This window comes from Epargyreus clarus, unplaced genomic scaffold (genome assembly GCF_041222505.1).
Source record: "Epargyreus clarus isolate Ecla_fem2 unplaced genomic scaffold, WU_Ecla_fem_2.2 ptg000015l, whole genome shotgun sequence".
Classification (NCBI taxonomy): domain Eukaryota; kingdom Metazoa; phylum Arthropoda; class Insecta; order Lepidoptera; family Hesperiidae; genus Epargyreus; species Epargyreus clarus.
Window position 1 is genome coordinate 8,310,896 of NW_027332223.1, and position 19,973 is coordinate 8,330,868.

At 35.5% G+C, this 19,973-nt stretch overlaps 1 protein-coding gene across 1 annotated transcript in view; it reads left to right on the forward strand.

Annotated features, from left to right (window-relative positions):
• The first annotated feature begins 636 nt into the window (after nucleotides 1-636).
• NGR-A31 (neuropeptide receptor A31) overlaps nucleotides 637-19,973 on the forward strand; it is a 136,018-nt gene continuing 116,681 nt past the window's right edge. The window contains exon 1 of the mRNA XM_073080849.1: nucleotides 637-861. The gene's annotated coding sequence lies outside the window, so the exon portion shown is untranslated. The remainder of the gene's footprint in view (nucleotides 862-19,973) is intronic.

Genomic DNA, 19,973 nt, shown 5'->3' on the forward strand with positions numbered 1-19,973 from the left:
AGAGCACCACAATCGTTATAGCGTGTCGTATAAATAAATCTTAGAACAATTCACTTCAGTTGCGTAGGTACATCAAAGAAAAGCTTTAGGAAAATTTTAATAGAAACATTCCACGCTTGCTTTGCGCTAACAAATAAGTAGGTGTGTGATAGTAGCTTTTTGATAGATAAGTATTTTTTATTATGGAAGTTGTACAAAACAAAAATATTTTTGTTTCATTACTTTATTGTTATAAGCACTGAAGAAAGTAATTGTTTTAATTTTATTTTATAACAAATTAAGTAATACAAGATTTTTTTTAGAAAATTTGATTTGTAGAGCCAAAATAAAATTATTTATTGTACGACATTAATTTAAAACAAATGCGCATTTAGCGATAAAATATTATACAAATCGGAATCAAGATCTAATCCAAATGTAGGGTATGATAACGTAAAAACATTTCAGAGAAGGCGGTCGCTCAACCGCGATTAAAACAATTAGAAAAACATAATTCTTTTACATTCAACCTGTATTTGATTCGCTTAATGAAAACATGGGAGTTTCATAGCGAAAAAGCGTTAGGCTCACATTTTCCGGTCGTACGTACATCGCTAAAGGGCTGCGATTTTCAGTTGTTCAGTGTTTGTGCTGGCAGCTTCTGAAGCGGTCGCCGGTCCGGACGCGTCGGGACAGTCCCCGAGTGATCTATCTTTTATCTTTTACTAACCAATAAAAGTAAAAGGTACTTATAAAGTGTGTGTATATAATGTACGCAGATGTGTTTTAGTGATTTTAAAAAACTTTCTCATAACGAACAAATGGAGTAAACTAAAACTTTTAAAAGTTTCCTGCATACAATTCTGGATGAAAACATTATATGTAAGTAAATAATTGTAAGTTTTAATCATCAATTGTATCCACTATTTTATTATTTTAATTTTAAGATTGTCGGTCGGACAGAATGCCGCGAAAACAATATAAAACTTATTTAACTTAAAACTAGTTGTTTTTGCTTAATAAGTATGATACATTTTAATATTATAGGTAAATATATATTTTTATTATTAGTTTTACGTTTTATGTTACTTATTTTTTTAAGAATCATCATCGTAAAATATTGATTTTATTTTGGACTTTACATATAAGGTGTGAATTTTACATATATTTCCGTAAAAAATAAATAATCTCTTGAGTGATTAATTATAAAACACATTTAAAACTACAATTAAAACTGTAAAATAATACAAGCAAAGTTTAATTTTAACTTCCCAATTATACAGCTGTCTCTTAACACCAAATTACAACAGCCTATATTATAACGACTTTTAATTTGTTCGACAAGAAAGAAATGCAGATAATGAAAAGAAAATTATCAGTTAATAATACTTTTTCGATCCCAATTATCCTTAATGGACCTCATGCGGCGTGACGTTCCGTCGGCAAATCGGTCGTAATATAATTGTAATTGTATACCTACTTTCGTATTTCTCAATGATGATTTCATTATTTATCAATTTTATATTAAAATTTCAGTACTTAAATTAAACAATTAATAAATAATTCGACGTGTTGCCTCGTTTTCCGGCATTTTTATAACGTAACGCTCTCATATCCTTATAAGCGGCTTATCGACAGGAAGGTGATCACGCGAGAATGAGGCACCTTTTCAATTAACTTAAAAACAGATTTCGGAAAGTAAAAAGGGTAAGCCATCATACAACATAAAAACGAATGCGGATATTTCTGAATTGCAGAATAGGGCGAATCATATGCATGTGTGTATTTTACAAGGTTTTTCATAACCCAATCTGTTAAATAATAAAACACTGGTTGTGTGTATAAAATCTAATAATCATTTATGACGGTAAACGTAACCATTTAAAAGGTAATACGATACGATATAGTTTTTAATATTTTTAAATAATCAACATATGCTTACAACGTCAAAATATTTTCAAAATAACTATGATAATAAATTATGTATTATTCTATTTATGCTATTAGTACAGCTGTAATCGGGGATTGATTTTACAGATGGCTGTACGTGGCAGCGGCCGCTTACTATGCATGTTTCCTACTTTAATAATATAAAAAACTATGATCTATAGCAAAGGTTCTCTTTTAGTAGAGCTGTAATCTGGGATTGATTTTACAGATGGCTATACACGGCAGCGGCCGCTACTTACTATGCATGTTTCCTACTTTAATAATATAAAAAACTATGATCTATAGCAAAGGTTCTCTTTCATTTGTCCTAATGGACCGTCCTGCTTATCATCGTGGATCACTTCTAGTGTCTCCGCGGACCACTAGTTCAGAAATACTATCGTCTCTTCAATATTATTGGTTACAAAAACCGAAGATGTATATGTATTCGCGTGCATCCGCATTATAGAGATAAATCTTTATTATTCCGAACATATAATAACTAGGCTTTCCCAAGAGACTTACTTATCACCTCGTGCGGACCATAAGCACCATTCTTCATTAACCCTTTGAAAATACACTGCGCTGTTTCAGCATTAGATTTCCAAATCCAGGCTTGGTTAAGCTTGATTAATCTTAGTACACAATGCCAAAATCGTTTGCTCATAAATACCAATACATTTAGAGTACATACATACATGATACATGAGCCGGCTTTCCCTTGAGACTGTTGGCACCTGGTCGGAACCATAATATATTTCTTCATTTACTTATCGAGACTACATGCGCTGTAGTCGCATATAGGTACTCGTATTTGTATGTACGTGAGTCTTAGTCATTTGCAATGCAAAATTGTTTGTTTATATGAGATATGCCAGTCATATGAATAGGCTTACTAACTAGCAGGAGGCTAGCTTCACTGATGTGAATTGTAATACATTTTTCTCCATTTATATACCTATTTAGAATATACTGCGCTTCGCTTGCATTCATTTGCAAGTCTGGAGAATTAATCTTAGTTTGCAATTCCAAAGCTGTATCATAAATATCAATATTCGGACGAGCTCCATCAAGTCAAGAGCATTTTCAAAGATAATTGCTAATTAAAATGAAACGTGGAGTCAATGAATATGTTTTTATTCGGATTAACCGTTGATACAAATGCGTTTAATGAAATATAAATAGTTCGTAGTAAAATTCGTAAAAAATATTCGTAGTTACAGCTATATATTTTGAATAGTAATTCGTTTTAATTGTATTTTTGATGTGAAACATCTATAGCCGCACGTAAAACCGATTTCTGGCGTGGCGACGCCACGCTATACGATGGTATATATAAACAGTCTATATGCAGTAGTGTGTACGGTGTGGCGACGCGTCGCCATGCGCAATCGAATTCAATAAATAGTCATCGTTATCTGGAAAAAATCGTAATATTTTATTTTATCATTATGACATATTTAGTTCCTATCACAATATGTCCTTTTCTGCATATTACTTTTACAAAATAATGTCGATGTTTCACATCTGCCAGGCGTCCCGTGACGGCTCACATTTAATACCTACCCATAAAAATGTATATTGTTTTAATTTTCTAAAATATGGAGATTGTAGGTGAAGTATCTCCAATATTGTAAAATGTTTACATATTTTTAATAGAATTGATATTTTAGGAATAGGATACATTTCTGCATAAATTTCATAAATTACTACCTCATAATAAGGATTGTTATATCATCTGTAAATCTGATCACGCCTTGTTTAAAATGAGCGGAAGGTGCTTTAAGCTTGAGGTCCTATAAAAACAACCCTCAATGAAATACAATAGGGATGGAAAGTTACTGCAGCGCGATAAACCTGAAATAAGAAATAAAATTTATTATTGTATCTTAGCCGCAATAAATAGCCGTCCATTTCATAACTTGACAGAAAGGTACCTATTACAATTGTACCTAAAGTGGGTCGAAATAAAGCACGCAAGCTTAATAAAGCACTCTGCTTTTAACTGCCAGTTGCCTGATATTAGTATCAAGAAAATTGAAACATTGGATTGGTTTATGCGAGTTAATTACGTTACATTAAGGATTACATTGATGATAGGTAGTGTTCGAAAATTAATGCGCTTTATTTAAATTTTACATTTTTTCTTTGTGTTTGTGTTGTTTTCAATCTTCTTTATATTTCCTTTAAATCATTTCTTTCAAAGATAATAAATCCTACACCCATATTAGTCTTGTAGAAGTTCAACCTTTGGAAGGTCGTAAGAAGCCTTTGTGGTTCGTCATCTTTTTCTGTCTAATAAAAGCAATGTTGAGCGCTGCTGTGTTCCGAATTGAGGCAGTAAGGTTGTAAGGGAGACATACTTATTCGAGGCGTTCTAATTTAGTCCTAAGGGATAGTTTTATGTCTCTGGCTGACCTGAAGTACGACTTTATTTGGGTTGATTACAGATGTCAATTGGCGGTAGTTGCAGAGGCAAATGAGCATGCAGTTCACTTGACGGTAAGAGTACCGTCAAGTGAACTGCATGCTCATTTGCTACTATATTATAAAAAATAGCGGTGTCATGCTCCTGTGTTCTAATTTGAATAGATGGATAAGACACAATATATTCGCTTCTACGTTACATACGTTCCAATGCACGGGTCTCTCTTCACATTGATCTCTTTTTTTATAATATAGGAGTAGCAGACGAGCATACAGTTCACCTGATGGTAAGTGGCTGCTGCCGACCATGGACATCTATAATAAACTCCAGATAGGATGAGATATTCCTACCTGAGGTCGGCCACAGATGCGCCGCTACCCCTGAGGACTAAGCTGGAATGCCTCGGAAAAGTATGTCTCCCTTACCATACCCTTCAAAACGGAACACAGCAGCGCCTAACACTGCTGTTATTAGGTAGAAATAGGTGTGGCGGTGGTGCCGTCGGAGTCGAACCACAAAGGGTTCTACTACCTTCAAATCATCATCATCATCAATCATCAATCATCAATCAATCATCACTCCACCACCCTGCTCCATTAAAGATTGATATGGGAATAATGTTACTGGCCAATCCGTGTCGGATTCAATAACAATTGGGTCCCCATTAGTGGGCTTCGTAGGCTTAACGTCTACGAAACACGTACACGTATAAAATTAATATATCAGTGGTCACTATGCCATTCTCGAACACGTTCAACTTAGCCTAACTTTGTGGATGGATAAACTCTGCCCAAGCTAACTTAGTCTTCAAGCCTAGTAAAGCAACTTGTCTAATTTGATTATCTGACAGGTACTCATTCGGCGGCGTTCGGTAAGAACAAAACTTCAGCTGGTTCCCATATTCCTTTGCTAACAACGAAAATCACTTAACATCTATTTGTTCTACAAATAAAAAAAATATATTTCTATCTTTTCCAATAAGGCACGGCACTTTTCCCTGATTGCATTCAATTTAAAACATACTCGAAGTGAATATAGAATAGCAAGCGATCGGTAACGCGACAGCGTGCACGAATCTGAAATCGAAAAACCGACAATTACGAATATTTGCCGAAGTCGTGCAACTGAAATAACTTCCCTTGACCGCAACCACTTCGTTTACCTGCATTTAACATAAGGCGCAAAATATTTCTTTACTGAATATCTTTCTAAGTATTAGAACAATTTCAGTTGTTTTATAGTTGAAAGCGAAATATTTTCTGCGCCAATAATGAATTGACAACTTGCTTTTAAAGCATATTTAACAACATTTTGCTTGTACTAAAAATAAAAAATAGATTTTCTATCTTTTCCAATAAGGTGCAGCACTTTTCCCTGATTGCATTCAATTTAAAACATACTAGTAGTGAATATAGAATAGCAAGCGATCGGTAACGCGACAGCGTGCACGAAACTGAAATCGAAAAACCGATAATTACGAATATTTGCCGAAGCCGCGCAACTAAAATAACTTCCCTTGACCGCAACCGCTTCGTTTAACTGCATTTAACATAAGCCGCAAAATATTTATTTACTGAACTTTGTAAGTATTAGAACAATTTCAGTCGGCAGTATTTAAAAGCGAAATATTTTCTGTGGCCATAATGAATTTACTATTTGTTTTTAAAGCATATTTTGGTGTTTAATTCGTTTTTGTTTTTTACCCAATTGTGGAGGATAATGTTTTTAAGCTTATGTACGTATGTTCCATTATTTTACCCGATGACGAACAAGTCGAACAAACATGCCTTTTATTTTCTTTCCCTTTATAATTCAACGAGACCTTACCATACCTTACTGAACGAAACCATCATCATCAACCCATTACTGTCCCACTGCTAGGCACGGGTCTCCTCTCATAATGAGAAGGATTAGGCCGTTGTCCACCGCGCTGCCCAAGTGCGTATTGGTAGACTTCACATACCTTTGAGATTATTTTTATAAATCTCTCAGGTATGCAGGTTTCCTCACGATGTTTTCTTTCACCGTTTAGCAAGTGATAACTAATTTCTAATATAATAATAATAATAATAAAAACATTTTATTGCCTTAAAAATTACAACAACATAATCTAAACTTAAAATGAAACATGTTTTTTCTTTAAATATAACATAATAAGAATACACAAAAGAGATAAAAAACAAAGAAATAATAATAATTGCTTACTACTTGTGGTTATAATCTAGGCAAAAGGAAGTGCCTCAGCTATTGCTACCACAGGATTACGATCCTATGGAGCGCTGTTTTTCAGCCACTCCCTCCTCCCTGAGTTGTTATGCGGGAGTTCAGGACTTGGCTCCCCTACCTCGGTCAATTCGTTCTTTTTCAAACAAAAATGAAGATAAATACTAAATAACATATATTGGGTAACAACTAATAATAATTACATTCTACAAGCTACAACACTAAATATTAAAAATAATATGACTCTTCGAGTACTGGGTGACTGTGTATGTGTATATGTGTGTGTGTGTGTGTGTGTGTGTGTGTGTGTGTGTGTGTGTGTGTGTGTGCGCGTGTATGTATATGTAATGCACACATGCACATATGCACATACTCGTAACTTTGAAAAATCAGAGGTGCGTGCCTGGGATTTGAACCTCGGACCCCTCGATCGAGAGGCCGAGTTTCTTAACCACTAGGCTATCACTGCCTTACTGAACAACACAACTTTAGTTAATTAGTTGAAAAATTATTTACGGATGTTTTGGCATTGTGCTGAAAGTCGCTGGCAAAGTTTAACGACTGTTCCCTGTGATAAAAGCGTCCTGTCCGCCGGAGCACTAAAAGTGTAAAATGATTTGCCACAAGTGGTGACCCGTCCGAGGACCTTCCAGACTTCCAGACTAATATAGTTTACGATACGCCAACGCTTTTGCTGCGCGCACTTCTAACTATGTATGAGGGACTTTGGTCATAACCGCGTTTATATATTTATTTATTTCTTTGATTATATATATATTTAGGTTTAGTTTAAACATTCTAATGCACAGGTAACTGTTTGTTTTACCAAGTAGACACCGTATATCGTATAATACATATTATATATTAAGTTTTAAAAATATGTGAAGTAGAATGAGAAAAATAGCATTAAAGTGTATCGAACATTTAAAATCTATTTTGTAGAAGATCCTTATATAAGACGACCTGCACCGAGCTGCTTAATGCATAAATGGGTGAAACGTTTTTTTATATCAAATTAAATATGTCAAAAAGCATATTGCAAATGGGTTGACTAATAAAATTCAGTCCAGAATAATTTGTTTTTTTTTTATATGTAGAGGAGAGATACGCTCTAACTTCTTTTTCGGTTTCTATGCGGATATCAAAATTAGGTTTATTTAACAATTATCTATAGCGTTTACCAATTTTGTAAGAATAATAAATCTAAGAAGCTCAGCATGAGTTATTTAATATTAAAATATTTATACTCTATATTTTATGTGTTCACGACTCTCAGAGGTTTGAAACGATACGATATACAGCTTATTAATTTTGGTTGGAACGTTTTCGATTCAATGTGTTGGTGGAATGCAAACAGTTATAGTTTACCAGTTCGCTTTGCACATAACTGTTATAAAGCTGAATTTTGCGGTCGTATCTGGGTATAGCGGGCAGTTATTGAAATGCCTATCGTTTAGGACTGTTACAATAACGATGTACAAACGTTATCTATATAAATGTGCCTCGACCACTCGTGTAATAATCTTGAAGTAATATTTATTTATACTTATTCAGTCCATCTGATGATAAATGGTGAGATTACATTCTCGAGGTTGTCCACAAATGCGTTGCTCTCTCTGAGGACTACATTGGAGCGCTTCGGATAAGTATGTCTCCCTTACCAATAGCAGAACACAGTAGCGCTTAACGATGGCGGTGGTGCCGCCGGAGTCGACCACAAATGGTTCAAACCGTAAGGACTAAAACCTTTAAATGACTAAGATGATCGCCTGTTATTATGTAACTCAGCTTTCCACCGAAACGCAAAAAGTACTTCACGGTGCAAGTAGGTTTAGTGGTAGTACCTGGGGAAGTACCATATAATATATTCAGCCGTTTATTAAATATTTATTAAACTATTCAAATTGATAAGTTGGTTAAAGCCTTTGTCAAATGGTAGTAAGTCAATGTCAAAGTTATTATTGAGCCCATATTTTAAGCGACGATAAAAAAGAGTTGAGGCGTCAAAAAGTCAAGACTTCATTTTAATTCTTAAAAAGAAATGTCGCATTTGTATTGCGGTAAGTAGGAATAAAGGAAAAAGTTAAGAATAAGAATGTTTCCGCGAGTTTCCACAGAAACTTGTAGTAAGATTTTAAAGCGGTTTTAAACTTTAAAACGTAAAGTTTTGTTAAGATGAATCGTACAACTGCATCGTAGTGATACAAATTCCCAAGTCGACTTGGTTAAGTTATTGTAGTATCGCTGATATTATGAGTATTGTACAATGTACGTGCCTCAAACAAATGGTAGTGCCACAAGAGAAATATGAAATGAATAATTTGCATTTTCTTGTTCTATTTTGCATTTGTATTGTCGACATCTGGCTTGTGAGTTTCATTACTTGGATTTATGTGTCGCATATGGATAATTAGAACTGTAACCTTTGTTCAGTAAATTATCTTAGATTTTAGTTTCCTTGGTGGTTAGCAGCAGACGTTGTAAACATGTCTGCTCGGTAATTTACTACTTTGCCTTGTCACGGTCGTTTCTCAGGATAGTTAGCAGTCATGCTTTCAACAACCAAAGACGCAAAATTGTTTAGTAACTCTCAGAGTTGGTTAGATTTGATAAATTCCTTTCTTGACGAGTGATCTAAAGTGAAGTAGCTGCAAACTATTGGTATCTACTATATTAGATACCTACTATAAGGCCTTAATGTAGATATTATATGTAATAGATATTTGTGTTTCGGTAACTTTATGATGAATCATTATGCCTATGGATACTCTTTTAAAAGTTAAGACTAGCAAACAAACATGTAGTTCTGACGGTAAATGGTCATGGCCGCCCATCATCATCTAAAATCAACTCCATATAGAACGGATTGTACCTTTTTTTTTTCTCGAGGGGGAAACCTTCAAAAGGTATCCGACGACGTGGGAGCGACGCCGGGTTATGTGGGATTTTTATTTTTGGTATGCGACCACACATACCGCCGTCCTTCCCGGGGTCGCTTGCTGGACGGTTCGAGCTCCTATTCTTGCCGCCCGCAACCCCGGAAGCCCCCTTTTAGTCGCCTCCTACGACAAGTAGGGGATAACGTAGCCCTATTCTAGTCCCGGAACTACAGGGACAAGAACGGATTGTACCTGAAGTTGATTTATGACCTGAAATATTTTTGGCTTAAAAAGTTGCTTCCTGGAAAGTGCTCTAACATGAACCAAAAATTTGCGGAAAATTAGTTAGGCCATTTCGAAAACTACAAACGTGTAAAAGTTTTACATGTTCTGTTACTGTACAAAATAAGTTTAGAAAATGGGCGTATGTAATTTACATACTTATTTGTGTACACGTAGCTAAAGGGCATTAGAACAACTGATAAGTAGGTACTTATCAGTTGTTCTAATGCCCTTTAGTACAAGTAGTACAAGTAGGTACTTACTAATCTTTTCAGGCTTGAACGTAAGTTTTGTAGAGTTTGTTCTTACTTTGGCAATTTAGATAAATGTAATGTATGCCTATGGAGAAACTTATTTTATATAGGTACAAAGAAAAACCGCTTCTAATGGTTTTGTTTTATAGAATAAACCATTCTTTGTAATACCTTTAGAAAAATAAAAAACTAATTTAAATGGTAAAATAAAAGACCAATATAGGGGTCCAAGTCTATTATAGCATAGTTTTAGGTTTATCTACACATATTAGGTTATCTTATGTGATGGAACAGTTCCCCGGTTTGTGTAAATAGTAGGTACTTAAGGGATCTGCAAATAAAAGAAATATTAGGTTCGGACGTTATGACGAGTGATCGCGAGTGGTTGAGTTTCAGCTCTGAAAGACAAGTTAATTCCCTATTTTCTGTTATTACTTACATAACAGTCGTATAAACACTTTGAAAACTTCGAACATACGTTAGCCGCTAATCTGTACCTTCATTTACTGATCGGCATTGGTGAGCGTAGTGTAGTCTAAAATAAAAATGTGTGCAGTCATGTGATAGTCACAGCCAAGAACTGCATTTTGTCAGCCTATTGTTACATGCTCATTCTACCGTTTGTTCGTCATCGTCAATCCATTACTGTCCCACTGATGGGTCTCCTCTCAGAATGAGAAGGATTTACCATAGTCCACCGCGCTGGCCAAGTGCGTAATGGTAGAGTTCACATACCTTTGAGATTTTTTCCGTCTACCGCCAAGCCCTCTTAGGACGGATATCCTTCTTGAAATTTGTGTTGAAGAAAATCAAGACACATGCAAAACAAGTCAAAGCTATGACAGTCCAGAACACTGCAGCGCTCCATTTTGCTGCTATAGGACAAAAAGGCACAAGGTGGCGCCCTTGAATGCGAATTACGAAGAGCGTACCATTTTAAAAGGTTGATACAAAAGATAAGGCTTTACAATCTAAAGTTAATATCCTAATCTAAAGTTAAAATCCAAAGTTAACTCCAAATTTCCTTTAGCATTGCCGTGCTTCGAAGAGCACGTTTGGCACTCATCCCGGTTGTTATCATTAGGTGAAAGTCGTTAATGCTTACTGGGACTCGAAAGGTGGTTTAAAAACCCCTTAAGATAACAGGGGTGTTTACTTTCCTCTTCCTGTATCTTCTTCAAACAACTACTCTATATGTACAACCTGGTGTAGGAAAAGAAAAGAAAATCATAAGTAAAATGAATCATTTAACATTGCCGTGTGATGTGATGGTTCCTAAAACGCTGGCGGCGCTTCCTTGTTGAATTAGAATATTCATTAATTAATTAAGAATAATTATGTTTTTGCGATTTAGGTCTCGATATCAACAGACGATACACGTGTCGGACCAGGCCGCAGCAGATATAATATATTTTTTTTAGCAAAACTGTACCTAACAGGCACGGCCCGTGTCGGTACGCTCGTCCTACGGTCTATGGTAGATATGAATATATTTAAATATATTGTATAGGATAATATTATTATGACTGACACGCCACGTGTCTGATACCCTTTATGTCTGTGCATCTAAAAAATACATGTATGTTTAATCAAATATGAAGAAGAATTAATGGTAGGTTTGAATTACAGTACAATAGATAAAAATATGGTTTGAAAATCAATCCTAGATTTATTTTAACTGTCTTATTTATATTAAACGTTAAAAGGTTTTAATTGTCTTGGGCACTCGTCTTACTTGCGAACAGCGAGTATTACAATGACACCCGAGAAATTTTCATTAAAATACTCCAATTCTTGTGGGGATTTTCCTAGATCAGGGAATAAAAGATATTTAAAATTAAACAATATTTAATTCCGACCAGATTATTCTTTCCCGGGGGCTTACCATTTATTGGATTTCGGATCTATTTAAGATGAGCTTCCTCGCGCGGCTTTTTTGTGATGTGAAACATGTATTGTGGAAGACCGACTTGTGTGCTATAATGGCAAACGGTATGATCTTTTCTTATCGTGTCACGCTCACTTTCCTTCACTACTCACTTTCGTATTTGTTTATTTATGTGTGTTTGCCACTTTTAACACCAAGATGGTCGCTTCATATGTAAGTCAGCTAAAGCATTTACATTTCACACCCTTCCATCGAGACACATTGTTATGTGACTAAGCTGTTGCTTATGAAGGTGGTAAAACCCTTTGTGGGTCGACTCCGGCGGCACCACCGCCACACCTATTTCTTATAACCACCTTATAACAGCAGTGATAGGCGCTGCTGTGTTCCGTTTTGAAGGGTGTGGTAAGGGAGACAGACTTTTCCGAAGCGTTCCAGCTTAGTCCTCAGGGGTAGCGGCGCATCTGTGGCCGACCTCAGGTAGGAATATTTAATCCTATCTGGGGTTGATTACAGTTGTCCATGGGCGGCAGTAGCCACTTACCATCAGGTGGACTGCATGCTCGTCTGCTACTCCTATATTATAAAAAAAAGCTACATGCTGTAATGAATTAACCATGACTTAATTGGGTGTAACGATGGTACTTTACCACACGAACCATACTGTCTTTAGGCGGTAAAGTCTATATTTCTAGAATTTGTTCTATATTTAAGTACAATTTATGTCTTAATTGGATTAACAGTTTTCTGCGCTACCTCGTTTAGACAGAGAAAATGAAATGAAAAAAGTATAAACGTACTGGGTTCCTTCATATGTTTGTTTTTATTTTAAAGTTTTCCTAGTTGGTTAACGGTTCGGTCGTGTGTAGGCTGATATGGTGACAAGCCTGGCCAGTGAACGCGATAATTCTCCCGGATGACACCTGTCTAGATTGATTTATTGCCGCCAAAAACCTACAATAAATTTAAATTTATGGTTACCGGGCTAGTTTTCACTTTCTGGCTCTATCGTCATACTTTTTATCCCAACGTCATTGGTATTTAGATTACTCTGATGATTGGTCATACAAACCAACAAAGTGATAGCGACCATTTTTTATCACTTTATTTATGTATTCATCGATTTTCAAGAACCTAAATTATTTATATTGAGTTTAAAGAAATATTTTTTGTTTATTATTAAAGTGAAGAGACGAGTAGACCTGATGGATTAAGTTATATACAAACACTTTGTAAACCGTAATTTAAAATATATGAGTAGACTAGTTTCTTATACTGAATTAATAAACGGCCAAGTGCGAGTCGAACTTCCATGAGGAAGGTTCCTCACCACCACGAACTATTTAGATATAGAAATATGTGCATTGTGAAAATTTAAAAATGTCTACCTATTACGGTTCAAGAGATAGAGCCTTAATAATAGGTTCCCGTTTTTACCCTTTCGGTATGAAACCCTAAAAATATTGAAAAACATCAGTAGGTAACCAATTATCGTTTTATTTTTCAGGACATAGCAAAAATACGTAAATAAAACTCACATCCGATCGGGCATAAAATCACTCAAAACATTGACAATAATCCCAGATACTGCGTTGTTTGAAAAATTTCATAATTTCACTTGTGATACCATCCGCAACAGCTTGCAGTTATCAATGTTTACTGGCGTCTTGCCAAACGACTTGAATATCACACTTAATGTATAAACGATAGAAAACCTATCCTATCATCAAGGGAGTGATTCCCTTGAAATGTTTTTTGTAAAATTGACGTAAATGAGAACACAATCCACCTGGTATGATTTGGGCATTGCTTGCCCTCTCCGAAATATTTTTAATAATTTAAAGTGATAGAACCTTTTGCGGTTCAACTCCGGAGGCACCACAGCTGTGCCTTTTCGGCCTAATAATAACAGCAACGCAATGGTCGGTATCAAATAGAACTCTTATCTAGATGTTGATGACGGACCATCACCGGCAGTGGTCACTTACCATCAGGTGGAGTGCAAATTTGTTTGTTTCTTCTACATTGTAAAAAAATTGATGTAGCTAAAGAATATTCAATCTAGCCCTTCACTAAATCTAGAAGTAAAGAGATGAATGTTGTTATTCTAAGTCGACGTCACAAGACAATTTGAACACTGGTAACATAAGAATTGCCCTGGGCGTCTTATGTTACAACTCCCCAATAGATCTTGAACACAACACTGCGAAAAACAACAGCGCGACGAGATTCATAGAAATATGTTTATTGGGAAGATGAAATGAGATCTTAAGTTGTCATTACCTAATAGAATATTTCGGTTATACTCGCAAGTAATATTATCGTTTTATCGTTAATTACCTTCTGTAGTATTCCCATTGATGAGCAATAACTCCTTGTGGGCACTGGAGGTCTCAATGACGATGAGGATGGACGTTGAAACTATTGGGGGTGGCTATTTTGTTCTATGGCTGAAATTATAGTTGACAAGTTATAGTTAATTATAGTTCACATTTTGAGAGATGTTATGGGATTTTAGTTTTTCGGCGACCTATTTCGAAAAAGCAGAAATTGATAATAATTGACGGTGCTCGAAAAGAAGAATTCTATATACTTCTCTCCATGTCGTCTGCATCAAAATCATGAAATAGAAGTGCGAATAAAATTATGAATTTAATACCCATTAACTAACTCTAAAAAACAGATTTCATACTAACATTCTGTAGAGGGAAATTTGCAAACCGTTAAACCGATAAGAGGAGACTTTCTCAAAGATAAAGGAATTTACAAGTAGTACATGCTCGTATATTTTTAACTTGAAAATATAAATTCTTAAAAGTCTTTGTGGTTTAAAAACCGTGCTAAGGTCACAGGAATTAAATCTCGTGGGAAATCCGGTTATTAATTGAACATTTAATTATAATGTTTTAAGTATTTAAAATAAAACGTTCTGTTCTTTGAATGTGTTTAAACCACTACACTACAACCAAAGTTTAGTAAATCTACTATTTAAGTATATAATAATTGTATAAACAATAGTTTCTTACGACGAGCACTTAAGGAAGGAAGATAATTATACTGCCAATTAGCCAAAAAATACATATAAACATTGCGACATCCTTCTAAGGAGACTGAAAGGGTGGAATTCAGTCTTAACTGTAATATTTTTTCCAGCTGTTTAGTTACAGGTCAGTCAGAAGTTTATAATGGACGAGCTTTCACTCTTTACTTAGTCCCCTAGGGGGATGAATTTTCAAATCTGCTAACTTAGCGCTGATTTACATTATCTAAACAATTTCAATTCACGATTTCTCTAGATCTATTTGTTTATACCGTGACGTAACGTGTCACTCAATGCTAAAATGTTATTAAGCAGAGAATATATAAGCGTAATTCAATCAAATAAAACTGGCTGTCAAATTGTTAGTTTTTTTGATTGATTGATTACACTTGTTCGTTTTTTTCTATTGATTGATTCCAATTTTTTAAAGGGGTTATTTTCGTAAAAGTTTTATCCTAGAAACAGTTTATTAAGGTAAAATAAGGGTTCCATACTAATGTATCTTAATAGATAACAAAGATATATCCGCTCTTTCGTCTGTTCTTATCCGTCCTATCGTCGAATTACTGTGTTTGGAACTTTACATGTTAATTGATTGTTTTAACGGAATACTTTAGTAGATATCCTAACACTTTTTGGACTTGTTACACAAGCTTGTTTCAACTGTCCCTGTAGTTCCGGGACTAGAATAGGGGTACGGTGACCCCTGTCTGTCGTAAAAGACGACTAAAAGGGGGCTTCCGGGGTTGCGGCCGGCAAGAGTGGAAGCTCAAACCGTCCAGTAAGCGATCCCGGGATAGACGGCGGTATGTGTGGTTGCATTCCGTCGTGAACACCAGATGGTGCGGGAGGAGCGAAAACTGCTCCCCCAGGGCAGAGCCCGATCGGGACATCGCGTTTGGAGGACTCCGGTTGTGTTTCGTCAGAGATCCCGGAGTTCTCCAACAGGCGAGGAAGGCCACCGGGTGGGTTTTAGTGCGGTAAAAATCCCACATAACCCGGCGTCCCTCCCACGTCGTCGGGTACTTTTTGAAGGTTTCCCCATCATTAAGAAAAAAAAGGCTTGATTTAACACTATGAGAATTGAAACAAAAATGAAGAAGCTTTTTTCGCCGTCTAAAAAACGCCTTAATTTGACTTGAAATTTTCTTGTTATATGATATTATCATGTCTGAAGACAAGATTTACAATTTATTACCAGCATAATTTTTAATGGAAACTTTACTCTAATCTGGCTCTGCTGGTATTATAAGAAATTAAAAGCTCTAGACCCTTCTAAATCTTAATGTCAGAAATATGAAGAGTATTAATTAGATACACTTGAACTCTAATTTTAAACGGTTAATTGAACCCATTTATATAAACGCGACTAATCCGATTAGGATCCTGCCTTATTGAAGTTTTCAAACAGTTCTAAAATTTGATCCCCTAACTTTTCGTGTAGAATGTATAACTCAACTTTTAGTATTAAACGTACGGAGTTAACAACTTTTTTAATTTGTTTTTATTACTAGTTACACTAATTATGGACTGTGCAGGTAACCTTTCGAGGTTTGACTCCGGGGGCACTACCGCCACACTTATTTCTATCTTGTAACACTTATTAAGTGTTGCTGTGTTCTGGTTTGAAGGGTTTAATAAGGGAGATACACTCATGTGAGGTTTCCACTTAGTCTGCAACGCATCCTTGTTCGCACTCAGATAGGACTCAAATCATATCTGGGATTGATTATGGATGTCCATGCCACTTACCATCAGGTGGACTACTCGTTAGTTACTTCTTCAATATAATATATAAAGTAATGAATTTGAGTATCAGAACAATTAAGTAATATCCCATCTACCTATTAACAAGACCAAATCTCTGTTAAACAATATTATTATTAGGTATTAAAATGTTTCGGAAAATTTATAGATACTACCTGTGTTTTCCTTTAGGCGTACTTAAGTATTATCTAGGGACCCGCCTGTCGTTATATTTATTAGGTACTTACCTACACCTTATCGTTAACGTACCTTTACGGGGAAATTTTCGTAGAACTCAAACAAAAGATCGGAATATCAAAGATGAATGGACTAACTGTTAATGTTCTCATTGTACAATAACGGTCCAACTGTTGAGCTTAGGTTAAAACTGGTTCTTACTTCACGTTACGAGTCAGATCTTTGAAGGTGGTAGAACCCTTTGTGGTTCGACTCTGGCGGCACCACCGCCACACCTATTTCTGCCTAATAACAGCAGTGTTAAGCACTGTTGTGTTCCGTTTTGAAGGGTGTGGTAAGGGAGACAGACTTTTCCGAGGCGTTCCAGCTTAGTCCTCAGGGGCAGCGGCGCATCTGTGGCCGACCTCAGGTAGGAAAATGTAATTCTATCTGGGGTTGATAACAGATGTTCATGAGCGGCAGTAACCACTTACCATCAGGTGGATTGCATGCTCGTCTGCTTCTCCTATAATAAAAAAAAAATCTATCAAGAATATTATTAAATTTACAGTGTTGTCTTTCACAGAAAGAACTTCTCTAAAGAGGTAAGAAGGTTTTCTTTATATTGTTAATTACTTTAATTAGTTTAAATATTCAAGAAGTAAAAACTACTCTTAGTTTTAATCAAAATTTAAAAGAACGTAAACTAATTCGATAGAGTTTTTTATTGGAACTACTTTTATTATTATTAAATTTAAATTTCCATTAGTCTACTTTCTTAACTAAATAGACAGGGTCCTAAAGCGTTGTCTAACAGTGAGTTTAATTAAATTGTGAATAGAACGCGAAAATTTGTGAGCGAAAAAACAAAATGGACTCATCTGAAACCGCCACGGATTGCCAAATGAATTTTATCTCTGGATTTAAGCCAACGACGGAAAAAATATTGGCATATTTTTCTGAAAACCTCATAAATTAATTTATCATCTAATTGTTTAAACACGCAATTGTAGGATTTTTGTGTAAAAGAAATAGTGTGAAATCTTGCTTCGATGATGAAGAAAATATAGTGGGCAAAACTTATACGAAACAAATGTTGGAGGTTTCGCAAATAACGTTAATTTTTAACGAAATTTATGTGGCAATGTATAGTCCGCGCCAAAATGCTAGTCCGCTTTGAAGTTGTTGCGCACAACTACAAGCATATTTCGTAGCAACGTAAGCGCATACTAACGCAGCTATGTATGTATCCGTGGGTGAGAGCGAACAGTGGACGGGTGCCGGGGAAAATCCCGCACTGTCTTCGGCCCGCTTATATCTTCAATTTGCTATTCGACGCGATTCGTTTCTATATTCAGAGCAGACTAGCAGTTTGGCGCGGACTACATCAATGTATGACTTTTTTACAGAGTTCCCTAGCTGTACATAGATTTTATTTCAGTTTTTCCTTCAATGTTAAAACAAGAAAAAAATAGTTTTTAATATGAACATAACTTTCAAAAAGTCAGCGGGTTATGCTGAACATTCGACTGTGAGTGATTCGTGATTGATGAGTCATTCGACGTGAGCCTTAATTTCATGCAACTGCTAAGCTAATATTGAACTGTTAAAATAATTATTATACAATCATAATCTATGAGCACATATTCACGGATTCACGCACACGACACCTGTTGGTAACGAACATAAACCGATAAATAAACTTAATGAGGAGAGAATAGTCGACAGTTCGCTTGTCTCCAGTGATGGCCCTTTTCTCAGTAGAATATTATTCCTAAGGTTGGCTCCTTTATTCAAAGGCCCTGACATAAATAGCATTCTTAGCGATGTGTTTACATAATTATTATTATGATAAATAGGTACAATAATTATTACAATTACGTATTATTAACATAATAGTAAGATATAATTCTTGAAAAGATTACACCTTCCTTTACCGTTGATGTTTACGTGGTAATAAAAATTTGATATTTAGTTATTCTGAAGAACTAAATATCAAATTGTTATTATTAGTGAATGAGAGGAGATGACCGCGGCCGGCAAATAATATTGCCATAACAAGGCGACTCGCCTGCTCGCCTATTACGCGTCACTAACGGTCACTATTATTTGACTAATACCTGGTAACCTATTACTCTATATTCGCCTATCCTAATATGAATATACATGGCTTGTATTATAATATTTATACCTATTACTAATATATTAGTCAGTAGTATTTCTTCAATATAAAAATACTCAAATATCTATTGCGATGCAGATAAGATCTGCCAAGGCTTGCAGCCTTATACAGAATACATTTTTCAGGAAGCTATATTGTGGCGGAAATCCCTTTGATTCAAACATGTCTCTCGCGGTTAGTAAACTTTGCACATAAAAAGCCAGGAATAGTCAGCTATAAAGTTTTAGGTACCAATAAAATTTGGTTTTAGGGGAAAGAGCCCTTTAAGGACTTTTTCTATAACGAAGCAAAAAGTATTGAGGTAAGAGAATATATAATATATATATAGATGATTTTATAGCCTATGTTGCTCAAAAAATATTAAAAAATGTCCCTTAAGTAAACAAATAATGAAACAGATTTTTTTATAATATAGGAGTAGCAGACGAGCTTACAGTCCACCCGATGGTAAGTGGCTACTGCCGTCCTTGGACATCTGTAATCAACTGCAGATAGGTTTAGATATTCCTACCTGAGGTCGGCTACAGATGCGCCACTATCCCTGAGCACTAAGCTGGAACACCTCGGAACAGTCTGTCTCCCTTACCACACCCTTCAAACCGGAACACAGCAGCGCCTAACACTGCTGTTATGAGGTAGAAATAGGTGTGGTGGTGGTGCCGCCGGAGTCTAACCACAAAGGGTTCTACCTTCAGAATTATTACAGATTATAGGGACATTATTAAAATGAACTGTAAAATGAATGTTTATTTAAACGATAAAGTTGCGTGGAATGAAATAGCTCTTGCTCAACATGTCTCATTAGAGTAAGCAATTAAAATTTAAAATGATAGTTTTGAATTTATATGTAAAACATATCTGTTATAGGTATATATTTTAGTCGCTTCTTCTCCATTACCGAAATACATACCTATGTATATCACGAACTCCAGTAATTGACGTTCAAAAAGAATACTATAAAAGTCC